We start from the raw sequence: 10,564 nt of genomic DNA, 5'->3' as shown, positions 1-10,564 counted from the left end.
CACTCTTACTTATTGGTTATTTTAGGAATTGATGGGTAAATTCTACCCTATAACATTAAATGAATAATGTCCTATAACCAAAGTACCTGCAGCAGGACAAGAATTTTGAAGGTATGTAGCGGCAAGTTGTATTGTATCTGCTGATTATCTCAAATGAATACTATGATTGCATAGTTCTACGTACATTAAAGTGTTGTGTTTTTGTTCCCTTTGTAAAGATTCAGTTGTCTGCTTTGTTGGTATGTAATGGTCGTTTGTCTATGCTAATTTATTGCCTTAGCTTTAAAGTGGGGTTGTACTAGGAGGAGTTTGCAGTCATTGTATTCACATGGCAAATTTTCGTCTTTAAAGTCTAGTATAAGGCTGGTAGTGCTTCCATATGAGTATTATTATAAAATTTAGCGTTATACAGGTTGAGTATCCCATATCCAAATATTCCGAAATACAGACTTTTTTGAGTGAGATAGTGAAACTTGTTTATTGATGGCTCAATGTACACAAACTTTGTTTAATACACAGTTATTAAAAATATTGTATTAAATGACCAGGCTGTGTGTGTGTGTGTGTGTATATGAAACATAAATTAATTGTTTGAATGTACACACACTTTGTTTAATAACTTTGTGCATTAAACATATTGGCTAAAATTACCTTCAGGCTGTGTATATGTAACATAAATGCATTCTGTGTTTAGATTTAGGTCCCGTCAACATGATCTCTCATTATGGTATGCAATTATTCAAAAATATGGAAAAATCCGATATCCAAAATACCTCTGGTCCCAAGCATTTTGGATAAGGGATACTCAACCTGTACCTGTGTTAAACCGAAGGGAAACATCAACACGCCAACACTTCCACATATGGACTGCCTTAATGCCTCCATAAATATTTAATTTGTCTTGTGCATATTATCTGTGTCTTTAAACTATGTAAAGACATCCCCAATCTGCTTATTACAGTTCTCTCTCGAGCAAACTCGTGGTGTTTTTTTTTTTATTTTTTTTATTTAATGATTTGCTTGTAATTGGCATTGCATGTGTGGGGAAGTTGCTCAGTGAAACAGTTTATTATTGCATGCTGTCTGGTGTTAACCTCTTTTGATCATTTTGGCCATTTGTGGTCAGATGTACTATCTTTACACCACAACTACACCTCACTAGATATAAAGCACAGAGTGTGATTCCTGATTCGTAAAAGAAACAAATGCCAAACACTGAGCAACATCACCAAACAGGTAATTTCAACTTTAAACTTGTCCTTTATTTTGTGTGCTAATACCTGATGCACAGACAATTCTTAAAGCTATGTGTGCAAATGCTAGGACCTTAGGAGACACAATTCTAGAGCTAATTGTCATTGCCACAATATCCTGGTTATCCCTTGTCATTATCACAGTCATGGTGCAATGAGAATCATGACTGGGACATAGCTATACCAGGATACAATTTATTTAGGAAGGACAGAATGGGAAAAATAGGAGGAGGGGTAGCAATGTATGTGAAAAAGCATAAATGCTACTTTAATACAAAATATTGATACTGAGGCCCTTTGGGACACCACCAAAACTGGGGAGAAGGACATCATTTGCATTGGGGTGATCTATAGACCGCCAGGCCAGGGTTTGGACAGGAACCTATTGTTGGACATCACTAAAATGGCTTTAAAGGGTGAAGTCTTAATCATGGGAGACTAAGTTACCCCTTCCAATTTACATAAGGTATTTTGCAAGTTCAGCTACAATTATCAAATTTCTAAATTCTTCACAGGTAGCATCTCTCAAGCGATTGGTGAGGAGTCCACTACCAAAGACTCGGTATTAGATTTAATTCTTACAAATGGTGACAGGATATTGGACATATATGTGGGTGAGCATCTGAGATCCAGTGATCATCAAGCAGTATGGTTTAGTATAAAGACAGGATCCAACTCCTGTCACACACAACCAAAGGTGTTGGAGTTTAGAAATGCCGACTTTGCAAAAAAGGGGGAGATGTTTAAGTGTTTCATTGGCAGACTGGAGGAATGGGGAAGGAGTGCTGGGAAAAACTCAAAAGTGCAATACTAAGTGCAACAGACCTTTTGTAGCAAAAGGGTTAGGAAAAGGAAGCCAGTGTGGTTTACGAAAAGTATCAACTAGTGTGAAGGTGAAAAAGATGGCTTTTAGGAAATACAAACAGACTCAAAATAATAATGACAGAGATATGTCTTGACAGATGGAAGGATGCTGAGAAGGTGATCCAGACGTGCAAAGGCAGAAATTGAGGAGAAAATGGCCCAGTCAGTGGATAAAGGGGGCAAAACTTTATTTATTTTTAAAGTAAATCAAATGGAGGAATAAGACTTAAGACAGAGTGAGAATTTGGTGGAGGGAGACAAGGCAATAGCAGATCACCTAAAGAATTATTTTCTGAAGCGGGGTACACTGAGCTCCACAAGTCTGGACAATGGGGTGTAGAGTAGGATCTTGATCTGAGGCACCAACAGACTCAAAGCTTTGACTATTCCCAGAATGCACAGCACCGCCTTCTATATCACCCTGCCTCCCAGCACAGGAGCTCAGTTTGTCAGTTGGTGCTGCAGTAAGCAGGCACTTAACAGAGGGGCTGCTCCAAGCAGCCCTGAGAGAAGCTTTTTATGAGGTAAAAAGTGAAGACTTCAAGGGCAGCAGCGGTGGTAAATGTTTTGTGACATTCACTGCTGCAGCTGCAGCTCCAGTTCTCCCCAGCGGCGCTGTACACTCCCGAGCCCTGTTTCCCGGGTACCTACAGCGGAGGTTCCGCTTTTCTTCAGGTTAGACACACACGGCTGGGGCTCTCCAGGATCGCGTGGGCGCGCTTCGGGAGGTGGTAAGTGTGTCCCGCTTGCGGGACCTGGTCTTTATCGCTATCTGGCGCAGTCAGTGGGAGGTGGGCCGCACGCGGTGGACACTGTGGCAGTACAGGCGATCCCACTAGATCACCAGGGCATGGGCGTAGGTTGGGTTTTCTCTCTAAACCACTTCTTATTTCTCCTTCATCCACTAGGGGCCACTGGAGCGTAGTTACAATGGGGAAATAGTAGGCAGTAATTGGGAGCTGGCACTTTAAAATTCTCACTCTGTGGCTAGCTCCTCCCCTACTATCTCCCCTCCAAGTCAGTCTTAGTTAGTGCCCGAGGTGAGCTGGTTCACTTGGGTTTAGCTGAAGAAAATTTTTATTTTTTCTTTTATTTTTCTTACTTACACACACAGATTGGCAGCTCTGCCACTGCCAGTCTGCACTGCGGGAGCTGCCAGCGGGGTCCCATCGCAGCTGCGTGCGGCTCGGGATGGGCCCTGGCTGAGGGAGACACTGAGCTCTCCTGAGTTGGCCGGACACCGCTGCGTGCGGCGCGTGTCGGGGCCGCTCCACCAGCAGAAGATTCCGGCAGCATGGCAGCGGTGAGTATCAGGAGCCGGACACCGCTGCGTGCGGCGCGTGTCGGGGCCGCTCTGTCAAGCATTGTAAACACTGCTGAGTGCGGCGTGTGTCGGGAAGGACAGCGGTGAGTACAATTTCCCCCCTCCCCTCCTTCCAGACTGATTTATTATTTTACACTGTCAGTATTAAGAGACATGTGGTGCTTGGACCCCTTTACTCCCCAGTAGGCTGGAGCGTATGAAGGGCGCACTTTGTATTTTAAACATTAGGGGGAGCTTCAGCCTGCTCTGTAAGCGGGCTCAGCGCTCTCCACTCCCCGGCCACAATATACATGCAGCCGGTTGATACATGCTCCCCGCTCCGTACGGCGGGATCAGCGCTCTCCGCTCCCCGGCCGCAGCATACAGGCGGCCGGGGAGATACAAGGCGCTTCCCGCTTCAAGTTCAACAGCGGGTTTCATTTTTGAACTTGGCGCCAGAGTGGGGGGCGGAGCTAACTCCCGCTCTGTACGGCGGGCTCAGTGCTCCCCGGCCGCAGCATACAGGCGGCCGGGGAGATACACGCTTCCCGCCGCTTCAGTTACAGCAGCGGGTTTTCATTTTTGAAAAATGGGGGGGCGGAGCTAACTCTCGCTCCGTACGGCGGGATCAACACTTGGCTCCCCGACTGCAGCATACAGGCAGCCGGGGAGATACAGGGCACTTCCCGCTTCAAGTTCAACAGCGGGTTTTCATTTTTGAACTTGGCGCCAGAGCGGGGGGGGCGGAGCTAACTCCTGCTCTGTACGGCGGGCTCTCTGCTCCCTGGCCGCTACAGCACGGCTTACAAGTCCTCCGCTCCCCGGCTGCATACAGCACCGCTTACAAGTTCCGCTCCCCGGGGCCGCTGCAATGAAGTTAGTTTACAGATAACAGGTGGGAGAAAGCTTATTCCTGCTTGACTCAGCAGGCTCCCGGCGGCGGCTCGCAGCGCTCATTGTCAGAGCTGGCGCTCAGCTCATTAATCATTTAAATCTAGTGTGCAATATTTATTTACTCTACAGTATTTCAATATTTATCTACCCTGTTGGGTTCATTGTGGGTGTGTGTGTGTGTATATATATATATATATATATATATATATATATATATATATATATATATATGTATGTAGGTGTGCGGGTGTATGTATAGATGTATGTGTATATATATATTTCTCTATCGTCCTAGTGGATGCTGGGGTTCCTGAAAGGACCATGGGGAATAGCGGCTCCGCAGGAGACAGGGCACAAAAAGTAAAGCTTTACGATCAGGTGGTGTGTACTGGCTCCTCCCCCTATGACCCTCCTCCAAGCCTCTGTTAGATTTTTGTGCCCGGCCGAGAAGGGTGCAATCTAGGTGGCTCTCCTAAAGAGCTGCTTAGAAAAGTTTAGCTTAGGTTTTTTATTTTACAGTGAGTCCTGCTGGCAACAGGATCACTGCAACGAGGGACTTAGGGGAGAAGAAGTGAACTCACCTGCGTGCAGGATGGATTGGCTTCTTTGGCTACTGGACATTAGCTCCAGAGGGACGATCACAGGTACAGCCTGGATGGTCACCGGAGCCTCGCCGCCGGCCCCCTTGCAGATGCTGAAACGAGAAGAAGGTCCAGAATCGGCGGCAGAAGACTCCTCAGTCTTCTTAAGGTAGCGCACAGCATTGCAGCTGTGCGCCATTTCCTCTCAGCACACTTCACACGGCAGTCACTGAGGGTGCAGGGCGCTGGGAGGGGGGCGCCCTGGGAGGCAATGTAAACCTATTTTTTAGCAAAAAATACCTCACATATAGCCTCCGGGGGCTATATGGAGAGATTTAACCCCTGCCAGAATCCGTTAAAGAGCGGGAGACGAGCCCGCCGAAAAAGGGGCGGGGCCTATTTCCTCAGCACACAGCGCCATTTTCCTCACACAGCTCCGCTGGTCAGGAAGGCTCCCAGGCTCTCCCCTGCACTGCACTGCACTACAGAAACAGGGTAAAACAAGAGAGGGGGGGCAAAATTGTGGCAAAAATATATATATTAAAGCAGCTATACAGGGAGCACTTATTATAAGGCTATCCCTGTCATATATAGCGCTTTTGGTGTGTGCTGGCAAACTCTCCCTCTGTCTCCCCAAAGGGCTAGTGGGGTCCTGTCTTCTTTAAGAGCATTCCCTGTGTGTCTGCTGTGTGTCGGTACGTGTGTGTCGACATGTATGAGGACGATATTGGTGTGGAGGCGGAGCAATTGCCAAATATGGGGATGTCACCCCCTAGGGAGTCGACACCAGAATGGATGGCTTTATTTATGGAATTACGGGATAGTGTCAACACGCTAAAGCAGTCGTTTGACGACATGAGACGGCCGGACAATCAATTAGCACCTGTCCAGGCGCCTCAAACACCGTCAGGGGCTGTAAAACGCCCGTTACCTCAGTCGGTCGACACGGACCCAGACACAGGCACTGATTCCAGTGGCGACGGTGACGAATCAACCGTATTTTCCAGTAGGGCCACACGTTATATGATTTTGGCAATGAAGGAGGCGTTACATATTGCTGATACTACAGGTACCACAAAACAGGGTATTATGTGGGGTGTGAAAAAAACTACCTATAGTTTTTCCTGAATCAGATGAATTAAATGAGGTGTGTGATGAAGCGTGGGTTGCCCCCGATAAAAAACTGCTAATTTCAAAGAAGTTATTGGCTTTATACCCTTTCCCGCCAGAGGTTAGGGCGCGCTGGGAAACACCTCCTAGGGTGGACAAGGCGCTCACACGCTTATCAAAACAAGTGGCGTTACCCTCTCCTGAGACGGCCGCACTTAAAGATCCAGCAGATAGGAGGATGGAAAATATCCAAAAAAGTATATACACACATACAGGTGTTATACTACGACCAGCTATAGCGACAGCCTGGATGTGCAGTGCTGGGGTAGCTTGGTCAGAGTCCCTGATTGAAAATATTGATACCCTGGATAGGGACAATGTTTTACTGTCTTTAGAGCAAATAAAGGATGCATTTCTTTATATGCGTGATGCACAGAGGGATATTTGCACACTGGCATCACGGGTAAGTGCTATGTCCATTTCGGCCAGAAGAAGTTTATGGACGCGACAGTGGTCAGGTGATGCGGACTCAAAACGGCATATGGAAGTTTTGCCGTATAAAGGGGAGGAGTTATTTGGTGTTGGTCTATCGGATTTGGTGGCCACGGCTACAGCCGGGAAATCCACCTTTTTACCTCAAGTCACTCCCCAACAGAAAAAGACACCGACTTTTCAACCGCAGCCCTTTCGTTCCTTTAAAAACAAGAGAGCAAAGGGATATTCATATCTGCCACGAGGCAGAGGAAGGGGGAAGAGACTGCAACAGGCAGCTCCTTCCCAGGAACAGAAGCCCTCCCCCGCTTCTACAAAAGCCTCAGCATGACGCTGGGGCTTCTCAAGCGGACTCGGGGGCGGTGGGCGGTCGTCTCAAGAATTTCAGCGCGCAGTGGGCTCACTCGCAGGTAGATCCCTGGATCCTGCAGATAATATCTCAGGGGTACAGGTTGGAACTAGAGACGGATCCACCTCGCCGTTTCCTGAAGTCTGCTTTACCAACGTCCCCCTCCAACAGGGTGACGGTCTTGGAAGCCATTCACAAGCTGTACTCTCAGCAGGTGATTGTCAAGGTACCTCTTTTACAACAAGGAAAGGGGTATTATTCCACTCTATTTGTGGTACCGAAGCCGGATGGCTCGGTAAGACCTATTCTAAATCTGAAATCCTTGAACCTGTACATAAAAAAGTTCAAGTTCAAGATGGAGTCACTCAGAGCAGTGATAGCGAACCTGGAAGAAGGGGACTTTATGGTATCCTTGGACATCAAGGATGCGTATCTCCACGTTCCAATTTACCCCTCACACCAGGGGTACCTCAGGTTCGTCGTACAGAACTGTCACTATCAGTTTCAGACGCTGCCGTTTGGATTGTCCACGGCACCTCGGGTCTTTACCAAGGTAATGGCCGAGATGATGATTCTTCTTCGAAGAAAAGGCGTATTAATTATCCCATACTTGGACGATCTCCTAATAAGGGCAAGGTCCAGAGAACAGCTAGAGATGGGATTAGCACTGTCTCAAGAAGTGCTAAAGCAGCACGGGTGGATTCTGAATATTCCAAAATCCCAGTTAATTCCGACAACACGTCTGCTGTTCCTAGGGATGATTCTGGACACGGTTCAGAAAAAGGTTTTTCTCCCGGAGGAAAAAGCCAAGGAGTTATCCGAACTTGTCAGGAACCTCCTAAAACCAGGAAAGGTGTCTGTACATCAATGCACAAGAGTCCTGGGAAAAATGGTGGCTTCTTACGAAGCAATTCCATTCGGCAGATTCCACGCAAGAATTTTCCAGAGGGATCTGCTGGACAAATGGTCAGGGTCGCATCTTCAGATGCACCAGCGGATAACCCTGTCTCCAAGGACAAGGGTATCTCTTCTGTGGTGGTTGCAGAGTGCTCATCTATTGGAGGGCCGCAGATTCGGCATACAGGATTGGATCCTGGTGACCACGGACGCCAGCCTGAGAGGCTGGGGAGCAGTCACACAAGGAAGAAACTTCCAGGGCGTGTGGTCGAGCCTGGAAACGTCTCTTCACATAAACATTCTGGAACTAAGAGCAATCTACAATGCTCTAAGCCAGGCAGAACCTCTGCTTCAAGGAAAACCGGTGTTGATCCAGTCGGACAACATCACGGCAGTCGCCCATGTAAACAGACAGGGCGGCACAAGAAGCAGGAGTGCAATGGCAGAAGCTGCAAGGATTCTTCGCTGGGCAGAGAATCATGTGATAGCACTGTCAGCAGTGTTCATCCCGGGAGTGGACAACTGGGAAGCAGACTTCCTCAGCAGACACGACCTTCACCCGGGAGAGTGGGGACTTCATCCAGAAGTTTTCCACATGCTTGTAACCCGTTGGGAAAGACCAATGGTGGACATGATGGCGTATCTCCTCAACAAAAAACTGGACAGGTATTGCGCCAGGTCAAGAGACCCGCAGGCAATAGCTGTGGACGCGCTGGTAACGCCTTGGGTGTACCAGTCGGTGTATGTGTTTCCTCCTCTGCCTCTCATACCAAAAGTATTGAGAATTATACGGGAAAGAGGCGTAAGAACGATACTAGTGGTTCCGGATTGGCCAAGAAGGACTTGGTACCCGGAACTTCAAGAGATGATCACGGAGGATCCGTGGCCTCTACCTCTGAGAAGGGACTTGCTTCAGCAGGGTCCCTGTCTGTTTCAAGACTTACCGCGGCTGCGTTTGACGGCATGGCGGTTGAACGCCGGATCCTAAAGGAAAAAGGCATGCCGGAAGAAGTCATTCCTACCTTGATTAAAGCAAGGAAGGAAGTAACCGCGCAACATTATCACCGCATTTGGCGAAAATATGTTGCGTGGTGCGAGGATCGGAGTGCTCCGACGGAGGAATTTCAACTGGGTCGATTCCTACATTTCCTGCAATCAGGATTGTCTATGGGTCTCAAATTGGGATCTATTAAGGTTCAAATTTCGGCCCTGTCGATTTTCTTCCAGAAAGAATTGGCTTCAGTTCCTGAAGTCCAGACCTTTGTTAAGGGAGTACTGCATATACAGCCCCCTGTGGTGCCTCCAGTGGCACCGTGGGATCTCAATGTTGTTTTGGACTTTCTCAAATCTCATTGGTTTGAACCACTAAAAAATGTGGATTTGAAATATCTCACATGGAAAGTGACCATGCTACTAGCCCTGGCTTCGGCCAGGAGAGTGTCAGAACTGGCAGCTTTATCTTACAAAAGCCCATATCTGATTTTCCATTCGGACAGGGCAGAACTGCGGACTCGTCCACATTTTCTCCCTAAGGTGGTGTCAGCATTTCATCTGAACCAGCCTATTGTAGTGCCTGCGGCTACAAGCGACTTGGAGGACTCCAAGTTGTTGGACGTTGTCAGAGCTTTAAAAATATACATTTCAAGGACAGCTGGAGTCAGGAAATCTGACTCACTGTTTATACTATATGCTCCCAACAAGTTGGGCGCTCCTGCGTCTAAGCAGACTATTGCTCGCTGGATTTGTAGTACGATTCAGCTTGCACATTCTGTGGCAGGCCTGCCACAGCCAAAATCGGTAAAAGCCCACTCCACAAGGAAGGTGGGTTCTTCTTGGGCGGCTGCCCGAGGGGTCTCGGCATTACAACTCTGCCGAGCGGCTACGTGGTCGGGGGAGAACACGTTTGTAAAATTCTACAAATTTGATACCCTGGCTAAGGAGGACCTGGAGTTCTCTCATTCGGTGCTGCAGAGTCATCCGCACTCTCCCGCCCGTTTGGGAGCTTTGGTATAATCCCCATGGTCCTTTCAGGAACCCCAGCATCCACTAGGACGATAGAGAAAATAAGAATTTACTTACCGATAATTCTATTTCTCGGAGTCCGTAGTGGATGCTGGGCGCCCATCCCAAGTGCGGATTATCTGCAATAATTGTACATAGTTATTGTTACCTAAATCGGGTTATTGTTGTAGGGAGCCATCTTTCAGAGGCTCCTCTGTTATCATACTGTTAACTGGGTTTAGATCACAGGTTGTACGGTGTGATTGGTGTGGCTGGTATGAGTCTTACCCGGGATTCATAAATCCTTCCTTATTGTGTACGCTCGTCCGGGCACAGTATCCTAACTGAGGCTTGGAGGAGGGTCATAGGGGGAGGAGCCAGTACACACCACCTGATCGTAAAGCTTTACTTTTTGTGCCCTGTCTCCTGCGGAGCCGCTATTCCCCATGGTCCTTTCAGGAACCCCAGCATCCACTACGGACTCCGAGAAATAGAATTATCGGTAAGTAAATTCTTATTATTTATACATATGCATACAATACCATATATAGGGGGTAAAACAAACCACTTCCGCAATGTTTTATAATAACAAAATGCCCCGCCTTGCCACAAGCGGGACCTCCGAAAACATCTGGGGCCCCTAAATTAGCGGTACACTACATACAGGACGGGGTGTTGCCTTCCCTTTATTATTCCTTGGTGTCACTGGGTACTAATACTATTGGTATTTTGGGGAATGTGTATATATGAAACAGTGTGGCTCAGCACACTAATCCCCTAAACACCCAACCACAGAGGCCTGGGTTCAAGTACCACAACA

Source organism: Pseudophryne corroboree, chromosome 5, assembly GCF_028390025.1.
Source record: "Pseudophryne corroboree isolate aPseCor3 chromosome 5, aPseCor3.hap2, whole genome shotgun sequence".
Taxonomy (NCBI): Eukaryota; Metazoa; Chordata; class Amphibia; order Anura; family Myobatrachidae; genus Pseudophryne; species Pseudophryne corroboree.
The sequence above is the reverse complement of the archived record's forward strand: the minus strand, read 5'-3'. Positions refer to the sequence as shown.